Source organism: Apis dorsata, unplaced genomic scaffold, assembly GCF_000469605.1.
Source record: "Apis dorsata unplaced genomic scaffold, Apis dorsata 1.3 scaffold_50, whole genome shotgun sequence".
Classification (NCBI taxonomy): Eukaryota; Metazoa; Arthropoda; class Insecta; order Hymenoptera; family Apidae; genus Apis; species Apis dorsata.
In genome coordinates, this window is record NW_006263351.1 from 287,682 (window position 1) to 296,612 (window position 8,931).

General features: G+C 32.0%; 1 protein-coding gene and 2 long non-coding RNA genes across 14 annotated transcripts in view; 1 reads left to right on the top strand and 2 right to left on the bottom strand.

Moving 5' to 3' along the window:
• Nucleotides 1-702, bottom strand: part of LOC116186739 — a 16,585-nt gene extending 15,883 nt beyond the window's left edge. The window contains exon 1 of the long non-coding RNA XR_004151742.1: nucleotides 6-702. This is a non-coding gene — a long non-coding RNA (uncharacterized LOC116186739). The remainder of the gene's footprint in view (nucleotides 1-5) is intronic.
• LOC102672047 (disks large homolog 4) overlaps nucleotides 1-8,931 on the top strand; it is a 281,358-nt gene that overhangs the window by 31,946 nt on the left and 240,481 nt on the right. The window lies entirely within an intron of this gene.
• LOC116186740 lies at nucleotides 914-4,431 on the bottom strand. The gene is made up of 2 exons (XR_004151743.1): nucleotides 3,539-4,431; nucleotides 914-3,472 (listed from the first exon to the last, which is right to left on the bottom strand). It is a non-coding gene; the product is annotated as an uncharacterized LOC116186740 (long non-coding RNA).

Genomic DNA, 8,931 nt, shown 5'->3' on the forward strand with positions numbered 1-8,931 from the left:
CGAACCGTTTTAAAGTTGGTTTTATGCGCGATGCCCACGGCCATATCGTAAATTTCGGCAAAATCGGGATCGGTGGTGGAGAGATGAGCAGCATTCGTGCTCGAGTGCATCGTTCTCTCCAGATAGCGGGATTTTTATTATCCATCTCTCGTATTTTTGTTTTGTTTTTTTCTCTCTCTCTCGATTTTTTTTTCTCTCTCTTTCCTTTTTTCGGTTCAGAGAGAATCGTAGCTTGGAAACAGATAAACGTCGACGCGTTGTTGGTAATATCCGGTGAGAACGATCGTGTTCAACGTGTGGAATGATTCGTGATCCCTTTTTCGTGAATTTTCGAAGACATGTGGATTTTTGGAAACGAGGAGGAAAGATACGAGATTGATCGTATCCGCCATTTATTTGGCATTTAAAATAATTATATCGCCGATAATAATAATCGCAAGGATGTGTGTACATGAAACTAATGGGCGTAATTAATTGATCAATTAAGTGAAGCACTGTATATTGTTGTACATGGAGGATTCGAGTTGCAATTAAGTACAGAATAAATGGGAAATCTGCGGGAACAGATATCGATTCATTTAGAACAGTGAGATTGTGTTGCATTATTGCTCACTTATATGCAAACTTTTCGCGAAGAATAGATAAAGATCGATAAAAATGGATTATATATCTCTATTCTAACAGTATCATATTATAGATTACGATATTATATAAATATATAAATATTATAATTATAATTATATATTATAATTATAATATTATAAATATATAAATTGTACGGTGTGATTTAATCACAATGATTTACGAAGATATAAATTACGTGAATGATTATTTTGATTTGCGAAATGGCGAGGCCAAAGGTGAAATTTATATCCTGTTATCATTTTCCGCTTTAAAATGTACTTTCGGTTACTCTTTTTTTCCTTTTTTTTTTTTTATAAACTGCCGGAAGTAATATGGTCCGAAGAATACGTTGCAACAATTTTTTCCGGTTATCCTGGTGAATGCCTTACCCTCGTACATCAAATATGTCAACGGCAGAATACGTTCTTATCGGGGAAAAATTCGGAGAAATGGAAAGCCAACCAAAAAATTATTCGTATCGTATAAAATAGTAGACGACTCTAGTTGGATCGAAATTTTTTAAAGATCGTGTTTGCTATCTGCCATTGCCGGAGAATTAATAAAAAAAAAAAGTAGATAATTGTATTTTCGCCAAGAAAAATAAATCTTGTTTACGTAGAATCTTTAATTATATTTAAAATATTTTACCTTCCTTTTCAAAACGACATAACTTTCTAAATTATCTGCTATTGCTGCTATCGTATAAAACTTGAATTAATTTGACTATAAAAGTATAAAGTAAATTGAGATCTTCCAATTTGTAAAATAAACTCTGAAAACGTTTGCTTTTCTAATAAATTCTGCTCGAGTTTCCTCATTTTATTAACGAGATATATCAAAATCGTTGTGCAATGATCTTTGTTCCAGAAATATATATACTTGTTTGAAGCTTTTGCATAATCGTACATGGTTAATCAGACGCAGACATAATTGCCGTAAGAAGCCATGATGTATTACTGTTTTCACTGGAACAAATAGAATTTATAGTAGCACTTGGCTAAAACCCATTTCACTCGGATACCGCGAACGTTTCCGATAAAAGGAGGAAACTCCAAACGAGAGCACTCTCGACCCTTCATCCCCTCTCTCTTTACAATGCATTCGTTGCGGTTGGGACTTAATGCATCGTATGCATTCGATGCATTCATTTGCGAAATTCAGATTGAGAGATCTCTCTTTTTCTTCGTTTCTTTCTTTTTTCTTTTTCTTTCGATTAAAGAAGAGCAATCGTCAATTTTCTTTTCCTCCGAAAAAAGAGTTTTTGATTCAAAGAATTCGAAAAATCGAATGTTTGTAGCTATTGCTAAAATTGTAACACATCGATTATTTTATTTTTAATAAAAGAATACATTATTCTTAAGAAAAGATACTCGTCAAGTTTTACGGAAAAATAAACGTATAAAAGAAACGTCACAGATGTCACAGTCAGGTATTGTAAGCGACTAAAACGATGCAACAGGTAGAGATATCGACCAATTTCGCAATATTTGAAAAGCTTTGTTGGCACCATGTTTCTTTAACGATGCTGACTCGTTAATTGTTCCTGATCGATCTGTCAAAACTATCTCCAATTTCAATTCCAATGATTGAATAGTTGGTAAAAGAATTTTATAACAGGCAATCCTCACTACAATCTTTTATGACCAGAAGATAGCACATTCTTATTTTCAAATGTATGAAAAAAAAAAAAGTGTACTTTCGAATCGAAAACTGACATACTTAATATTTCAATAAATACTTATCTAAATATAAATGTCAAATAAAAGAAAAATTTGTTTAAATTATTTAAATATATAAATCTTCATTTTCTTCACAGTTGTTTTTTGATCTTGGTATTTTAACTCTCTTTTTCGAGGATACTATTATCATTAGTTCTCATCATACCCTTTTGTGAGGTTGCCAGTGTTCCTCGTTTTTCTTGCTGAAAATGAGACAATGTCAGTAATAATAGAGATACAGAAACAACTAACCTACAACCTTCCAGTGAATTTAATTTAATTTAACTTTGATAAAAACTTTCAACGATGATTTTATATTTTCATTTTTTATTTTTTTTTTCTTCGATAAAAACTTTACATGATATACAAAATTTTGAACTATTGGAGTGCATAATCTTTTCACGAAACAAAAATATCATGTAAAAGTACAATAGAACCTAAATAATTGTAGAACAAATAAAAGCTAAATAGAAACTGAAAAGTAAGTTGAAATCCTATTTTTACGGACGATCGTATAAATATTTGATTTTCGAAGTTCGAGATAAATCTGGAAGCCCTGTTTTTTGTGGCAAGGCTTTACAAACATTTGACTTAGAAGTTCAAAATGAAATTCGCAGCTATGGTTTCGTGGAAAGATAAACTAATGGTATATTTATATGTCAAGAAAAGTAAAATATACTCTCCTGTCTATAAGTATTGAATAAAACAAGATAAACTTAAATTTTTATCTTACTATTTAGTATTATCATTATTATAATTTATATTATTATACGGTATTCGTTTCATTTTTAATGAAAATTCGATTTTACTTCTTCACTGAATACTTTTTTAGTAGTTTTCTAACAGTTAATGCATCATTAATTCCTATAATTTTTCCATATATAATTCTTACAAATTCTTAAATTTTTACTATATATCTTACATCATTTTGTACAGACATTCTAATCAATTATCACTTCTCTGATAATGTTTCGTTATCGTCTATTAACTAAAAGGAGTATTATATTATATACTTACAAATAGAGAAATATATGTAAATAATCATGATTAATACGTTGCATAGTGATTGTTTCACCATACGAAGTTAATACGCATTACATCAGGTTTCTTGTTTCCAAATGTCATTCCATCTAAAGGCAGAGTGTGTTAATCGAGCGCTAATATGAGGCTATATATGCATGTATGGATGCACTTACATAGGCTTATTTGATCTCGAGTAAATGCTCTATCCTGTCACTTATACTGTCAAATTGGATCGCGTGACATCGTAAGCCCTTGTACTACCTAGATAAACCTCCTGAGTAACTCTGACCCCTACTCTCTCACCATGATAAAGTGGGATCCATTTGAGCTTATCAGTCGCCTCCTTCCTAACCTCTCTCACCCTTTCTCTTTTTTCTTTCTTTCTTTTTTTTTTTTTTTCCTTTTACATGGAAAAAAACTATGAATCGACCAGAGGAATCGTCCGAGTAATTTTTCCTAGTAAATTACCGCTGAAAACGTTAGTGGAAAAACGTACGTCGAGGTTTGTGAGTTCTATGTGAAAGACGATGTGAAAGAAACGAATTCAGGAACGTTCGATTTTTCAGGCGACGTTAACATCCCTTTATATTCATCGTGATATGAACGTTGAACGATATTTCTTTTCGTGAGCATGTTTTGTAGCATTCATTTCGTATGGATCATACGTGTTATCAATATTTGTAGCCTTTCAAGAAAATGGTAGACGACGTCCCAAGAGATACGTTACAAGACAGTTTCCTTCAAAAATAATGGTGGATCTTTTAGTATCGCTGAATGGAATACTTAGTACGTTTTATTCCTTTCGTGTAACACATTTTGGGTTTATTTATGGCTATTAAATATGCATATCATAATTTTATATGTGAAGATCCTTTTACGCAAGTGGCTCGTTTCTTTGCATTCTCAATATTAGTGGAACAAGCATAGACTCCGTGAAATTTGTATGGTTTAATAAAGAATAATGCAACGAACGAAAATCTAACTACTTGTAAAAAAATTTTTTTATTACTATTCAACTTCTGATTTTAATAATTTTCTCGAAATATAAATTTGAACTTTAAACTTATTTTATTATCACTCCAGAATTATTGAAATCGAAAGATGAATCATATAAAAAATTTTTGGATTGAAAAATACATAAATGACAAATGAATAATAAACTTGATAATCGTGAATTAGTAAATTTACTACCGGATTAAAAATTCCTCGTGATGTTGCTTCTTCATTTTCTTCCTTCATCATGGTTGACATTGTTTGGTGGAGGTCGTTGGTGGCACGGTTGTCTCTTAGAGGAAGTTAATCGCGCGTAACATTGCTCCTGTATATCACCATCTCTCCTACATTTTTACTCCCATTCTTCCCCTAGTTCCTTTCTTCTTTTCATAGCACATTACGCCGGCGAACAATGCCACATTGATTCTTTCGTTTTTGCTTCCTCTTTCCCCCATTGCTCCTTCTGACGCTCTTAATGATTAGTTTCTTTCTGTTGATACCGCTTGAATGGTTTCTCCCGGTGAAATTTCGCCTCCGTTTAATTCATATTTCAGCGTCTAATATTATTTCTTAAAAAAAATATCCCGTTGAATTTTTAATATCGAAGAAATAATTAATTAGTTGTAGAAATTAATTAAACTATGAAAAAGATTAAATATTCGCAGGCTTGCACGTGATTAAGAAAAGATGAATTTGAAATTTATAAAATTTCGATCTTTTACTATTTACTCAATCTAATTAAGAATCTGTTTTAATAAAAATAAATAAACTTTTCGTAAGATGTACAAAAAGCAACTATACATCCCTCCATTGCAATCCCTCGATTTTAAATAATATAATATTTCGAATATCGTTTTACCACGTTACGTTTGATTTCCGCTACGATTTTCTTCAAGTTAGTGCAGTTTTATTTTGCGCACGTTTCTCACTGCTCTCCATTTCGACTGTCTAACGGAAACGGCCACATTCGTTTAACCTTCGCCCTTAAATTTCCCTCTCTCACAATAGTGTCTGAAGTTTGTGGAGGCGACACGAGTTACGACGTCTCGTTACACTCCTCGCAAAATATATATACTGAAGAAACGCCTTCTTGCGCGTTATCTTCAAGGTATTTTCAACGTACGTTAGTCACTCCAAAATTTCTTTGATGGTGACTTTTTCGATTGGTCCTTTAGTTTTATCGAACGAAAAGTCGAAAGAAAAATTCTACGGAAATGTTCGACACTCGATTTTTTTATTATCATTATTATCATTATTATTATTATTTCGATTTAAATCATAAATTGATTGGTAAAGTTTATAGAAATTCTTGCGTGTACTTTTGGAAGATCGTTTGTTTCATCATATCCATATATATATATAGAGTTTGTAATAAATCGGATTAAATGAAGCTTCTTTGGCAACAACATAACATTTTGAATGAACGAAGCTGTTAATAACATCAACAGAGAGTTCTAATCTCGACGCTTCTTAATCCACTGTTTTCACAGCTTCTCGTGTTGCCGATATGGGCAACTTTTCAAAAATATTCCTTCTTTTTTTGCCCACTAAGTTTGATATCATAAATTACCATAAGAAGATATATCAATATTTCTTATAAACTTATAATTTTATCATTTCAATCATGGATACAAGTAAAATTTTTATTATCTAATAATTCAATATTTTTGTTCAAAAAGAAAAACATCATTCTTCTTAATTAAAATATTTTATCCAATGTTTTTTTCATCAAATATATTTTAAATCTCGTTTCATTTTTCACAATTCTAAAAAATTTGCACGAACTTTAGAAAACGTTTTAATTTATTTATCCTAGGAGAAACGACATAGAGAAAATGATAAAACTTTTTTCAAAACGGATAGATGAGACTATCATTAAAGGATAAAATTTTTGTATAAATTTCAAATTTCTCCTCGATCTAAATCTATTATTAATATTAAAAACTAATTTATTTTTCATATCGTCATATCGATCCTCTCGCACATAAATTCCCTCTTTTTTCCTCTTTTTCCTCGGTCTCTCCAGTTTTCCACGTTGGCCACCTTTCATCGCCGGTGTTCCATGATTTTCTTCCACGTAGCCGGTTCCTCGAGAAATCGTTCTCGGGCTGATCCAGACAAGATACTACACGAGGAAGGGGCCAACAAGAACCAGAACCAGACACGCCCCACAGTCCCAGACTTCCGGTGTTACAAGCAAAACGCCGGGGTTCGGCAATTTGTCTGAGAGTGATTAATTAGTGCCGGTATTTGGCCAGTGTTTCAAGGGACGATGAGCCAGTCCGGCCGCGGCTGAAATTTACGCGGAGACGTATGAATACTTTATGGCCGCTCTGCGTTAATATTGCAACGAGCTCCAGTAGACTAATCTCTCTCTCAGTTATAACGAGCTGTGTTTGGAAAACCAGAAACAAGTGAAAAAAACAATCATATCACGGTAAAATACACCGTTTCCTGTTTTTCCACTGCGCTTTATTTATATTTATATTAATTGTTTACTTGAAAATTGTGAAATGCGTTCAAATTTGTCGAGTTATGTGTATCATTGCAGAAATGTTTCGTTTATTTTTTTAACGTATCTCATCAAATTTATCATTATTTGAAAATTGTGGATGTGACGTATTTGTCGAATTATGTGTACACATCGGTTGTAAAAGTGTATTATTTAAATACTTTATTTAAGTTTGTATTAATTGCTCGTTTTTTACTCGAAATCGTGGAATTTGTTAACACTTGCTACGTTACACTTTCGAGGAATTAAATATAGAAGCGAAATTCTTTTTTTCTATTTATAATTTTTAAAATTATTTCAAGTATCGCGAATCGCTTGAAAATTATTATATTTTTATTAATTTTATATATTTTTGTTTAGTAATTTATTTCTAATAACGTTTCTTTTCCTGTAAAAATAATTTTGAATAATAGATTTGTAAGTATTATATAATTGTGTAGGAATAAATTTTAATTTTTTCAAAATTAATATATAATATTTCTAAGATTAATGATTCATTTTTATTAGTTATTTTTACGAATTAAAGTAGCAATTTCTAGAGAAGCCTCTCTAAAATTCTCGTTTTCACGAACACTAATGAGGGAAAAAACGGAAGTATATTAGCCCGATGGAACAAGAAGCGTGAAATTTCACAGGCGAACATCCTAACATATTACATGAACCATAAAGTGAGATTTGTCGAGCTATTTTAAAAACTATCTCTCCACATAAATACCTGTTTAAATAATTCGAAAGACAATATATGAAATTGTATAAACTCCAAAATTCCAATAAATATTCAAAATTATCGTATAATTTATTAGAATAAAATAATTAGCGATAAGTACTTTTTAAAAATTTTATGATTTTGCACTCGTGACGATATAAGAGAAAGAATTTAATAGAATTGGAAAGTTCTTCAAGAAAAAGAAAAATTGTATAAAATAGAGAAAATAGATATGCTCGAATATTGATCGAAGAAAGAAGCTATCAAAGCTATCTGACAGATCAATTGATGCAGTCGTTCGACCAATGAGAAAATCATGACTTCGATCCGATCGACATTCGACGTCTATAAGAAATTGAGAGGAAATAGTTCGAGAAGAACGAGAAGAAGAAAAAAAGATAAGAAATGTGCGTCTGGACATACGATTGGACTAGCCTGTAAAACTATCAAAATCTTCACCATAGATGTAGAATCATTCATTGTGGAATCGAAGGATTTAAATATTATCCTTACAAAAGTCCAAAAAGTAGCAATATAAATATCTTAGAAATTATAGACATTTCTTAAAAATCAAAATCTTCAATATTCTCTATTTTTTCCAAAGTATCTTCATTCATAAATAATTGATTAACATTCTTGAAAATTCTTGAAAATTCTTCTTGAAATATAATCGAATAAGTATATATATATAAAACTGCATAATTCTAACAATTCTTTATTTCACTAAGAAACAAGGCCACAAAAAGATAATTATTCTATATTTTTCTTCAAAAACCCATACATGTAATTTGATATGAATTTTCTTCACGTACATATCAGTATACCTGGAATAACCGAAATATAACGAAAATTAAAATACTGTTCACGTCTGTTTCTCACCTCAAAAATTATAGACGAGCTCAATTATGCTGCACCGACAGACAGATGCGCCATTTGTTCGTTGTTGTCGTTTGAACACATTGAGATGCATTTGGATATCCGTGTGTACACGGCTTCCCTCGGCTCGCGTAATTCCTAGGCAAGGTGTTTCGTCTAGCACGGAGTCCCATTCCAGACTTGGAACTTACGTCACCTATACGGTGAGAGAACGGCGCGGCGGTTTCATCCGACTTGATGGATGTGGCGTGCATCGTGAGGTCGTGGCTGGCTGCTGCCTAGAAAGCAGCCGTTTCGTGGCTGATGGAGAATAGAAACGCCCGAGGAATCGGCCAACCGAAAATTCACGGAACCGAAACCGAACTTGCCGCGCCACCATATTAAACGTTTCTGTTTGACTGAACGTCGCGCTATTAATTCTGCCAGTGGAGCCTTGGAAAAATTCAGGCGCTTTAATTCTTTTTTTTTTTTTTTTTTCC